The following is a 13,483-nucleotide window of genomic DNA, read 5'->3' on the forward strand; positions in this document are numbered from 1 at the left end:
TGGCACGCACCTGCGCGGGAGACCGCGAAAAGCGCGGGAAGCGGCCGCTGTCGTCTGGGCCGTGGGTCGGGAAGTAATCGACGGCCTGGATGCGTTCGACGTCGTGGGCGGCCTGGCTTGCCGATTCGACGGCTGGGGACCCCCTCCGTGCCAACTCGGACGCCTGAAATCGGGCAAAACGGCAGATAGCATTTTCGTGGAGGACACAGGCTTCCACAGCAGATGCTAAGGTGAGGCTTTTTATTTTAAGAAGCTGCTGGCGTAGGCCACTGGAGGCAACGCCAAAAACAATCTGGTCCCTGATCATGGACTCTGTGGTGGTGCCGTAACCGCAGGACTGCGCTAGAATCCGGAGGTGCGTCAAAAAGGGTTGAAAAAGCTCCTCCTTACCTTGCAGGCGTTGCTGAAAGAGGTATCTTTCAAAACTTTCATTTACTTCAACTTTAAAGTGCTGGTCCAGTTTGAGGATGACCGTGTCATATTTGGATTGGTTTTCGCCTTCTTCGAACACCAGTGAGTTGAAGACGTCGACGGCGTGCTGACCTGCGTAGAAGAGGAGCATTGCAATCTTCGTTTCATCCGAGGCACTCTGTTTTTCGGTGGCACGGATGTACAGGTCAAATCGCTGCCTGAAGAGCTTCCAATTGGTACCTAGGTTCCCCGTGACTTGCAACGGCTGCGGTTTGTCGGTGCGGTCCATGTCCAGAATGGCAGGTTAGTAGGCAGGTATCGATCCACTCCTGTACCATGTGGTGTTGGGTGTTCTGACACACAGATGAGCCAACACGGTTGTATATGGTACAACGCTATTTTATTTAAACTTACTATGTACAGTTTTGTCTTGACACTCTGCACGTGGGGATTCTCTGCTTGTGATTTTGTAACAGCTCTTCTCTGTGTCTTTGTCCCCAGACCTACTGACCACCAGGTGTCGTGCTCGTGCTTTTTATGTGGTTGGTGTTCTTGTGTGTGATTGGTTGTGGTGTTGTGTGCTCTGATTTGCCTGTTGGTGTGTCCATCATGATGTGTGTGTTTGAATATCATGACAAGGGGTCCATATCGTCAAGCGATTACTATGCAAGGCTGCAGACTCAGGCTCCGACTTCAACTTGGTGCTGCTGGCATACAGAGCATCCCCGCTGTCCACTGGGTTGTCTCCCACGCAGATGCTCATGAATCGCACTCTGCGAACCACGGTTCCAGCCATCCATGTTCCAGACCTTGACCACCTCACGGTCATACAAAAGATGCAGCAGCCTCGGGCCCAACAGAAATCAACATACGACGCTCATGCCACGGATCTCCCTGAGCTGGTCCCAACTGTTCGTGTTTGTGTGCAGTTGCCTGACAGCGGCTGGTCCGCCACAGCTGTGGTGGTCAAGCAAGTGGCCCCGAGATCGTTCCTCGTCCGCATGGTTGATAGCTCCTTCCTACGGTGCAACAGACGGGCGCTGCGCCAAGTTCCACGCCCACCACCCAACCATGATGTCCCGCCTCACACAATGCTTCCTCCAGACGTGCCTTACCACGAGGCCACCGATCTACCAGCAATCCTGCCGACCTCTGCGACCACCACATTGGCGGCGGTCCCGCCTATCCAAGTGCAGGCGGCCCCTGATCCACCCTTGAGGCGGTCAACCAGAATTTGTCGCCCGCCGCAGAGACTAAACTTATGGACTGAACCTTTGCACAACTGTGTTACCTTATCGTTTTTTCCTCTGTAAATATCGTTGTTACCGTTTCACCTGCCCTATATCTGCACGAGCGACACCTTCCTGTGTACATAAGGTAATTTTAGCACATTCTGTATATAGTCACGCACATATACACATCCACACGCACATGCACCTTAATATTTATTATCTCAACACACACAATACAAAACAAAAACAAAAAAGGGGCGGGAGATGTCATAATATACATCTATGTATATAACGGAGTGCTGACAGGCAGTGATTGACACACAGGATGACCAGTAAGCACACAGAACAGAGCAGCTAATCACCAGACAGGACACGACCACTATAAAGCCAGAGGGCACCAGTTTTCCCACTCTCTCGGGACCCAGCTTCTGGGACAGTCAGAGTTCGTGAGCTGGCCAGTGCAAACACCATGTGGTAGCTAGTAAGTCTGGTTAGGCTAATATCAGGTCTCCAGTCAAGTCAGCATAGTGTCAACCCACAATTGAACATGTATAATAGTTTAGATGTTAAATAAAATCGTGTTGCATCTTATCAAGTGTTGGAGGTCTGTCTCTCGCTACACTGCATCAAGTGCAGTCCACATTGACCCAGCCTACCCAACACATCAAGGGGCAGGAGCGAGAGTGTTTGCAAAGGCACACGCATGGCATTCAGATGGAGCGAGACATTCTGACTGTGTGCTAACATGGTTGCTGCAGAGTTCTTGTCATATGAGTTCTGATTCACCATGAACCTGCAAAGGAGAGCTAAATCAGTTGTTAGTTGGGTCTCACAAGGTAAAAGGTAAATCACCATCATCCCAGATGACCATAGGCTGTTTTCCCCTTTGAGGGGGAGAGCTGACTGGTGGTGATTTAACCTGAGGATCACCACACGTCAGGCGAGGGGCAAGATTGATAAAGCGGGGCCTTCATAAGTGATTTGGGATAAAGTGTAAGGCACTTTATAAACATAGATATTCATATTTATTTCATTCCACTTCAAGGCCACTTTAGAAATGTTAGAAAATATTGTGCAATGCTCATGGGAACAAGTGCCATTCTTTTTAGCTCAAAGCGGATTTTAATTTCACACTCAACTCTTTTTAAGGCTGCCATTATATCACCTAATCCATAGTTCTAGTTCATAGAATCCCCTACATTGCATAAGGAGGCCATTCGGTACATTGAGTCTTCACTGACCCTCTGAAAGATCACCCTACCCCTCCCTCGCTGCATCCCCGTAACCCCACTTAACCTTTAGACACTAAGGGGCAATTTATCACGGCCAATCCATCTAGCCTGCACATCTTTGGACTGTGGGAGAAACCGGAGCACCCGTAGGAAACCCACGCAGACACGGGGAGGAGGTTCAAACTCCACACAGTCACCCAAGGCCGGAATTGAACCTGGGTCCCTGGCGCTGTGAGGCAGCAGTGCTAACCACTGTGCCTACCTCCCGCTCATAGTCCATTTAATGTCAGAATATTTTAAAATCAATTACATATGATAATAAACTTAATCGACTGCATGTGACTGGTTGTAGTTGTAGGATTTATTGCATTTTAATGGCAATATTTATGGGGAATGAAATGTACTTATGCAACTACTGCTGTAGTATAATCTTTAATAGAATTGTTAAATGCATAAGTACAGTACTTGCAGGAGTGTTAATTCCGTGCTGGAGAAGTCTGACATGGTGTCAGTAAAAAGTCTCCTTCACTTGAGCATGCACAGGCTGGAAACACCAGAGGGAACCATCACTTTATAAGGGTAGGAAGATCTGAAAAGGAAGTTGAACATTGACAGTGTGCACTGGATGAAAACTGACAATTAATTTTTGTCTGGCAGCGTGCATATATATCACTTATGAGCTCGGTGGATGTCTGCTGCACACAATCCTCACACTGTAGCACAGAAAGAGGCGTTCGAGAGTAGGGAACATTAGACGAGGGTGGAAGTGGTGGCGTTTGTCCATAATATCAAGCTAACTTTGTTCCTTTTTTCAGCAGTTGCATCTTCTATGTTGCATGGACCTGTGCACAATGCCCAACAGTGTCAGCTTCTCCACGGTGAGCGCAGTGTTTGCCAATACATAGATCAATCTTCAAAAAGGACGGTTTTGTATTATAGTCTGTCTTAGAAAGACATTCCATCACTGCCCTGCAAAAACTCTCAGTCTCTGCCACAATCAATTCTCAAAATAATTCCTTCAGCACTGTACTATTTGTCGACTCACCCAGAATGTTGTTAAACTACTGTGCCGTGGTTTGACGGAGAAAAGACAGGGTCCCTTTTTGGGCGTGTCTAGTAGGGTGTTTCTCGGTGCCTGCAAAGCGAGAATGACCCCACTATCGAACGGGAATCTGCTTTTTTTCTGGCTGCAGCAGGGAATGCCCAGTCAAGGCCACACTGACCTTCATTTCCTGCGCTGACGAGCTCTGCTCATCAGTATAGGGCGAGATCGGGACGCAATTTTAAAACCACAGTCTCCAAGCGTCCCAACTTACTTGTTAGGGGGTCTTTGAGCTCTCCTCGCCCCACCTCATAAGGGCCAGCATCCCCTGGGCCCAATCCCCAGCATGGGCACCCTGCCACCCGGGCTCCTTGGCATTGCCACCCTGGCAGTTCCCCTGCCAGCCTGGCAGTTCCTCTGCCAGGCTGGCAGTGCCACCTGGGCACCCTGTTGTAGTGATCTCTGAATATGTTTTTTTTTAAATTTTAGAGTACCCAATTCATTTTTTCCAGTTAAGGGGCAATTTAGCGTGTCCAATCCACCAACCCTGCACATCTTTGGGCTGTGGGGGTGAAACCCACGCAAACACGGGGAGAATGTGCAAACTCCACACGGACAGTGACTCAGAGCTGGGATCGAACATGGGACCTCGGCGCCGTGAGACCGCAGTGCTACCACTGCGCCACTGTGCTGCCCTATCTCTGTATATGTTAATACATGATTAGTTAATGTGCAGTCAGTACAGACAGATGATTACTAGGTGGCAACACCAACAGGACCAATATAAGGGGTTTCCCGCTCTTTCTGTAGGTTAGTGTGTGTGTAGTGCAGCTAGAGTATAGACGTGACCAGCTCAGAGTATAGTGTATTATCATAATTGTTAGTTTCATCTAATCTTAGTTAATTCTATTTCTAGTCAAAGTATTAAAGTGAAGGAACTCACAAATATATTATTTTGTTACTCAATAAATAATTTGTCATCAACTGGAAGACTTCGACTGTTTATCATCAAGTTAAATACAACTCGGTGGAGCTGGAGTTGGGGGAGGAGAGGGACCAGCGCCCATTGTGGCGCCTCGATGTGGGACTGTTGGCAGATGAGGAGGTGTGCGGGCGGATCCAGGGCTGTATTCAAAGATACATGGAGGCCAACGACAATGGGGAGGTGCAGGTGGGGGTAGTCTGGGAGGCTCCGAAGGCGGTGGTTAGGGGAGAGCTAATTTCCATTAGGGCCCATAGGGAGAAGAGAGAGAGGAGGGAGAGGGAGAGATTGGTGGAGGAGATATTAAGGGTGGACAGGAGCTATGCAGAGGCCTCCGAGGAGGGGCTGCTTAGGGAGCGACGAAACCTCCAAATGGAATTTGATCTATTGACCACGGGAAAAGCAGAGGCGCAGTGGAGGGGGCGATATATGAGTATGGGGAGATAGCGAGCCGGATGCTGCCACATCAGCTTCGTAAGAGGGAGGCAGCGAGGGAGATTGGTGGAATTAGAGATAGAGGGAGAATACGGTGAGAATAAATGACGTATTTAGGGACTTCTATGGGGAGGGGATGTGGCGATTCTTGGACTAACTGAGGTTCCCGAGGGTGGAGGAGGAGCAGGTGGCTGGTTTGGGGCGCCAATTGGGCTGGAGGAGCTGGTTAAAGGATTGGGGAGCATGCAGGCGGGGAAGGCCCCGGGACCGGACGGGTTCCCGGTTGAATTTTACAGAAAGTATGTGGACATGCTGGACCCGCTGCTGGTGAGAACTTTCAATGAGGCGAGGGAGGGGGGGACCCTGCCCCCGACAATGTCCTGGGCGCTGATTTCATTGATTTTGAAGTTTGATAAGGATCCATTGCAATGTGGATCGTATAAGCCGATTTTACTCCTCAATGTAGACGCTAAGTTGTTGGCTACGAGGATTGAGGACTGTGACCCGGGGGTGATCCATGAGGACCAGACGGGGTTTCTGAAGAGCAGGCAGTTAAACACGAATGTGCGGAAGCTCTTAAATGTGATCATGATGCCCTCGGTGGAGGAGGAAGTGGAGGTAGTGGCGGCTATGGACGCGGAGAAGGCCTTTGATCGGGTGGAGTGGGAGTATTATTGGGAGGTTTGGGTTCGGGGAAGGGTTCATAAGATGGGTCAGGCTGTTATATAGGGCCCCAGTGGCGAGTGTGGCTACGAACCGGCAGAGGTCGGAGTACTTTAGGTTGTATCGCGGGACGAGGCAGGGGTGTCCCTTATCTCCCTTGTTGTTTGCACTGGCAATTGAGCCGCTGGCCATGGCTCTGAGGGAGTCTAGGAACTGGAGAGGATTAGTCCGGGGGGGAGGAACACCGGGTGTCGTTATATGCTGATGACCTGTTGTTATATGTTGCAGACCCAGCGGAGGGGATGGCGGAGGTTATGCGGTTCCTTAGGGAGTTTGGGGACTTCTCAGGCTATAAGCTCAATGTGGGGAAGAGTGAGATCTTTGTGGTGCATGCGGGGGACTAGGGAAGGGGGATAGACGAGCTACCGCTGAGGAGGGCAGAGAGGAGCTTCCGATACTTGGGGATGCAGGTAGCTAGGAGCTGGGGGGCCCTGCACAAGCTCAATTTGACATGGTTGGTGGAGCAGATGGAGGAGGACTTCAAGAGATGGGATATGCTGCCACTCTCCCTGGCGGATAGGGTGCAGGCGGTCAAGATGACGGTCCTCCTGAGGTTTCTGTTTGTGTTCCAGTGCCTGCCCATCCTAATCCCCAAGGCATATTTTAATCAGTTAAGCAGGAGTATTATGGGGTTCGTATGGGCAAATAAGACCCCGAGGGTGAAGAGGGTGTTTTTGGAGCGTAGCAGGGGGCATGGGGGGGGGGGGGGGGTGCTGGCGCTGCCGAATCTATGTGGCTATTATTGGGCAGCTAATGTGGCGATGATCCATAAGTGGGTAATGGAGGGAGAGGGAGCGGAGTGGTAGAGACCAGAGGTGGCGTCTTGTGTGGGTATGAGACTGGGGGCATTGGTGACGGCACCGTTGTCGCTTCCGCCAACAAGGTACGCCACGAGTCTGGTGGTGGCGGCGACTCTGAAGGTCTGGGGGCAGTGGAGGCGACATAGAGGCAAGGTGGGGGCCTTGGTCTGGTCCTCAATATGAGAGAACCACAGGTTTGTTCCGGGTAGGATGGATGGGGGGGTTTCTGATCTGGCAACAGGCTGGGATTAAAAGAATGGGGTACCTATTCATCGATGGGACTCTAGGGGCGCTAGAGGAGAAATTTGGGTTACCTCCTGGGAATGCTTTTAGGTACATGCAAGTAAGGGCATTTGTGAGACGGCATGTGAGGGAATTTCCGCTGCTCCCAGCACGAAGGATTCAGGACAGGGTGATTTCGGATGTATGGGTTGGAGAAGGCAAGGTCTCGGCGATCTATCAGGAGCTGCAGGAGGCGGAGGAGGCCTCGGTGGAGGAGTTAAAGGGTAAGTGGGAGGAGGAGCTGGGGAAGGAGTGGATGAAGATCTGTGGGCTGATGCCCTGAGTAGGGTTAATTCTTCCTCCTCTTGCGCCAGGCTCAGCCTAATACAGTTCAAAGTTGTCCATAAGACGCATATGACAGGGGCGAGGATGAGTAGGTTTTTTGGGGTGGAGGACAGGTGTGTGAGGTGCTCAGGGAGCCCGGCAAATCACGCCCACATGTTCTGGACATGCCCGGCGCTGGAGGGGTTCTGGATGGGTTTTGCGAGGACTATGTCCAAAGTGGTGAGCACCCGGGTCAAGCCGAGCTGGGGATTAGCATTATTTGGGATATCGGAAGAACCGGGAGTGCAGGAGCTGGAAGAGGCCGGTGTTCTGGCCTTTGCGTCCCTGGTAGCCCGGCGAAGGATCCGACTAATGTGGAGGGATGCGAAGCCCCCAAGCATGGAAGCTTGGATTAACCGATATGGCAGGGTTCATCAAGCTGGAAAGGATAAAGTTTGTCTTGCGAGGGTCTGTGCAGGGGTTCTCCAGGCGGTGGCAACCGTTCCTAGACTTTCTCGCGGAACGTTAGGTGGAGGTCAACAGCAGCAGCAACCCAGGGAGGGGGGAGCGTTTGGTTTTTCTGTTTTGTTTAGGTTAGAGTGGGGCGTTTTTCCTCACTGGCGTGTTTATTTGTTAAATGGGGGTTATTGTATTTTGTTGGAAATCTCATGTATCATTTTTGTTTGTTTTGTGCTTTATTCTTTTTTTTCTGGTTGGAGTGTTTTGTTGAAAATCGTTGAAAATTTGAATAAATACATTTTAAAAGTTAAATACAACTCGGCAAGACAAATGAGTAATATATATATTTCATTTCTATAATATAACACCTGTCAGCGCCAGGGTGGCACTGCCAGGCTGGCAGTACCAAGGTGTCCAGGTGGTAGTTGGAGTGTCAGGGTTCCACCCTGCCCAGAACCCAACTACCCGGGGACCTCCGAAGGCTAGGGAGACCCCCCATTTGTCATTACGCCACGTTTGTGTGGGCCAATGCTAAACACAGCAGAGTCTCTCAAGCACGGTTGTTCGATCCCGGGCCTTCGGAAACTCCGGCACAGACATATTTAAGTGAGGCTAACTCACTTAAATATGCATATCTGGATCCTGCCCAGGGAGGGTGGAATCCAGATTGCGGAGCTTCGTGAGATATCGTTAGATCTCGCGAGGTGTTCCGAGTGTCGTAAATCCCGCGAGAGGCCTCTTGCACGACGGCCTCGTTGCATCCCAAGTCAGGCATGACGAGGGCGGTCGATCAGGCCCTGCATGTTTTGCCACTGATCCCTGCAATATAACTGTTAGAATTGTTTGCTTGCTGGGATCTATATTGTATACAACGTGTCCTGTTAATGAATACAAAAGCTTTTAAATTGAAATGGTTTCTTTGAGCCATAAATGTCAGCAGTAAAATAATTTGGAGTGAACTTTAAAGAAAAGCAGTCACTGTTCCATTTTTAACAGAGGACAAATTTCACACATCGGTATTTTTTTCGTCAAAAGATAGGTGGCAGTGCGTTACCTGAGGTTGTTTCTGAGCTGTTTGTGTTTGGCTTCAGTCCAGTTTTCAAATGAACCCTTGTGCGTAGTGAACATTTTTTATTCTTTTGTTAAGCATACCCCGTGTGCACATCTGACCCTTTCCACTGACAGGAGGTACATTGAAAGGTTGGTTCGTAGGGGTGACAATAGTCTCTTGCAGCTTTTGTATTCAGCTTGTTCTGGAGAATGTATTTACTTCCCGTGTGACTTAACCCATTCCCAATCGTCACTGTTTGTGCCCATTTTAAGTTGCAACCCGTAGATCAATTAAGTAATTCGTCCTGCAGCTATCGCTATCACTGCCTGGGTAAAGTGGGACTGGTGAGAAAATGTGCCAAAGCTTTGGCCTTGATCACGCCCCATTTCATTCCCTTTGTCTTTCTGTCCACGACATCGTTGTCAATCTAAACCTATCGCTGGCCCTTTATCCCCACCGCTCCGCACCCCCCCTCTCCCATCGTGGGCGGCACGGTAGCACAGCGGTTAGCACTGTTGCTTCACAGCGCCAGGGTCCCAGGTTCGATTCCCGGCTTGGGTCACTGTCTGTGCGGAGTCTGCACGTTTTCCCTCCGTGTATCCGAACAGGTGCCGGGGTGTGGCGACTCGGGGATTTTCACAGTAACTTCATTGCAGTGTTAATGGAAGCCTACTTGTGACAATAAAGATTATTATGATTTGTATAAATCTGACCCTATTTTCCAATTCCCTCCAGCTTCAACAAAAAGTCATCCGGACTCAAAACGTTATCTCCCTTCTCACTCCACAGATGCTGTCAGGCCTGCTGAGATTGTCCACTGTTTTCTGTTTTTGTTTCAGGTTCACAGTAATTTGCTTTTATCTCTAGGTTCCTAGTCCAGTAACAATAACAATATGCTACCGCCTCCACGATCATGTAACAAATCTTCCAGGAATACTTTTTGTCATAGTTGACAACCGTGCTCTACCGCACAATACTGCACATAATTTGCTCTCTGCCACAGAAAGGAACACATCTCCACAGGTAGTGAAGTGCAAGGAACAAAATGGAATATATTGTTTGTAGGATTAACTTCTGAGAATGATTTGATGGGCTGGGGAACTTCAGATCTGATAAGGGTCACTGTGTTGTGGCCATAGGGGATCTCAGAGTGATATTAAATCTACTTAACGGTGATTGGAATAGCACCAGTTGACAGAGTGAGAAAGCAAGAGAAGATGGACTGGAAACAAAATGCAATCAAGGCCCTAATATGGGAGCAAGAATCGCAATGCACGATTAACCTGCACCTGTCACTTCTAATGCAGGCACAGCACAAATTTTGAGTTGCTGTCTCATTTAAATAATGGCTGCATGCAGTCAGAGCTCCAGACGCCATCAGGAGGCCGCACACCTCAGCAGGGCGACCCAGGTCCGTGCAAGGTAAGCCCATCCAAAACTAGCCTGCACTACTTAACCTGGCTGCTGCAGGTCCCTCACTGACCGCCAGAGTGTGTGCGAGCAAGAGGATGACAGCAGAGCAGAGGACAGCCTCCGTGAATTCCCAACACTGCACTAGAGGCCTGGTGCAGGAGGTGGAGAGTTGGAGAGATGTCGTCGGCCGCATCAATAAAGAGGCCTTTCAGACAGATTCGACGAAGGTGTTGCGGCAGGAAGGTACATAGGAATTAGAAGCAGAAGTAGGCAATTCAGCCCTTCATGTCTGCTCCGCCGTTCAATCAGATCATGGCTGATCTCTGCCTGATCTCAAATCCTCCTCCCTATCTGTTCCCCATATCCCTGTAACCCTATATTTTATCAGAAATATATCTATCTCCTTCTTGAAATCATTTAATGACTCAGACTCCACTGCACTATGGGGCAGCGAGTTCCACAAACTCACCACCCTCTGCGAGAAGTAGTTCCTCCTCATCTCAGTTTTAAATCCACCGCCTCTCAATCTATATACGTGGGGCGGGATTCTCCGACCCTCCGCCGGGTCGGGGAATCGCCGGGGGGGGCGACGTGAATCCCGCCCCGCCAGCTGCCAAATTCTCCGGCACCGAAAATTTGGCGGGGGCGGGAATCGCGCCGGTCGGGGGGCCCGCCCACCGGCGATTCTCCGGCCGGCGATGGACCGAAGTCCCGCTGTTGTCATGCCAGTCCCACCAGCATGAATCAAACCACCTATCTTACTGGCGGGAATGGCGGCGCGGGTGGGCTCCGGGGTCCTGGGGGGAGAGCGGGGCGATCTGGCCCCGGGGGCTGCCCCCACGCTGCCTGGCCCGCGATCGGGGCCCACCGATCCGCGGGCGGGCCTGTACCATGGGGGCACTCTTTTCCTTCCGCCTCGGCCATAGCCTCTGCGATGGCCGACGCGGAAGTGACACCCCCCCCTGCGCATGCGCGGGGATGACGTCAGCAGCAGCTAACGCTCCTGCGCATGCGCGGACTTCCGCCGACCAGCAAAGTCCTTTTGGCCCCGGCTGACGTGGCGCCAAATGCCTTTCTCGCCGGCTGGCAGCGCGCCAACCACTCCGGCGCAGGGCTTGCACCTCAAGGTGAGGGCTTGGCCCCTAAATGTGCGGAGAAAGGTTCCCGCCACTCCATCCCGCCGGGACCCCCCCCCACCCCGCCGGTATGGGAGAATTCCGGCCGTGACCTCTTGTTCTAGATTGTCCCACAAGGGGGAACATTTTGTCTATGTTTACCTTATCAATCCCTCTGAGTATTTTACATACCTCGATCAGATCCCCTCTCATCCTTCTAAACTCCAGCGAGAATAAGCCCAGTTGTTCAATCTCTCCTCATACGTCAACCCTTTCATCCGCGGAATCAATCTGGTGAACCTCCTCTGAGCTTCTTCCAATGCCCCCACATCCTTCCTCAAATAAGGAGGCCAAAACTGGACACAATGTTCCGGGTGGGGTCTCACCAATACCCTATACAATTGCAACATTTTGCTACTTTTATACTCCAGTAGCTGTCGAGGTTATCGTTAGGATGTAGCCCGAACAACCTCGATGCAGATTTGCAACAAACTCAGTGCCATATAAGTAGTCAATGTCAGCAAACACATGCCATTTCCTCCTAAGTGCTCGATGCACCACAGTCAACTACTGACAATTTCATTCACTGAGGATCCAATTTAACGTTCGTGGCTTCACCTCAGGCTCACACGCTGCAGGTTTCACACTCACATCGGACAGCTTGCACATAGAACATAGAACATAGAACAATACAGCGCAGTACAGGCCCTTCGTCCCTCGATGTTGCACCGAAACAAAAGCCATCTAACCTACACTATACCATTATCATCCATATGTTTATCGAATAAACTTTTAAATGCCCTCAATGTTGGCGAGTTCACTACTGTAGCAGGTAGGGCATTCCACGGCCTCACTACTCTTTGCATAAAGAACCTACCTCTGACCTCTGTCCTATATCTATTACCCCTCAGTTTAAAGTTATGTCCCCTCGTGCCAGCCATTTCCATCCGCGGGAGAAGGCTCTCACTGTCCACCCTATCCAACCCCCTGATCATTTTGTATGCCTCTATTAAGTCTCCTCTTAACCTTCTTCTCTCCAACGAAAACAACCTCAAGTCCATCAGCCTTTCCTCATAAGATTTTCCCTCCATACCAGGCAACATCCTGGTAAATCTCCTCTGCACCCGCTCCAAAGCCTCCACGTCCTTCCTATAATGCGGTGACCAGAACTGTACGCAATACTCCAAATGCGGCCGTACCAGAGTTCTGTACAGCTGCAACATGACCTCCCGACTCCGGAACTCAATCCCTCTACCAATAAAGGCCAACACTCCATAGGCCTTCTTCACAACCCTATCAATCTGGGTGGCAACTTTCAGGGATCTATGTACATGGACACCTAAATCCCTCTGCTCATCCACACTTCCAAGAACTTTACCATTCGCCAAATATTCCGCATTCCTGTTATTCCTTCCAAAGTGAATCACCTCACACTTCTCTACATTAAACTCCATTTGCCACCTCTCAGCCCAGCTCTGCAGCTTATCTATATCCCTCTGTAACCTGCTACTTCCTTCCACACTATCGACAACACCACCGACTTTAGTATCGTCTGCAAATTTACTCACCGACCCTTCTGCGCCTTCCTCTAGGTCATTGATAAAAATGACAAACAGCAACGGCCCCAGAACAGATCCTTGTGGTACTCCACTTGTGACTGAACTCCATTCTGAACATTTCCCATCAACCACCACTCTCTGTCTTCTTTCAGCTAGCCAATTTCTGATCCACATCTCTAAATCACCCTGAATCCCCAGCCTCCGTATTTTCTGCAATAGCCTACCGTGGGGAACCTTATCAAACGCTTTGATGAAATCCATATACACCACATCAACTGCTCTACCCTCGTCTACCTGTTCAGTCACCTTCTCAAAGAACTCGATAAGGTTTGTGAGGCATGACCTACCCTTCACAAAGCCATGCTGACTATCCCTGATCATATTATTCCTATCTAGATGATTTTAAATCTTGTCTCTTATAATCCCCTCCAAGACTTTACCCACTACAGACGTGAGGCTCACCAGTCTATAGTTGCCGGGGTT

Source organism: Scyliorhinus torazame, chromosome 16 (assembly GCF_047496885.1).
Source record: "Scyliorhinus torazame isolate Kashiwa2021f chromosome 16, sScyTor2.1, whole genome shotgun sequence".
NCBI classification, from domain to species: Eukaryota; Metazoa; Chordata; class Chondrichthyes; order Carcharhiniformes; family Scyliorhinidae; genus Scyliorhinus; species Scyliorhinus torazame.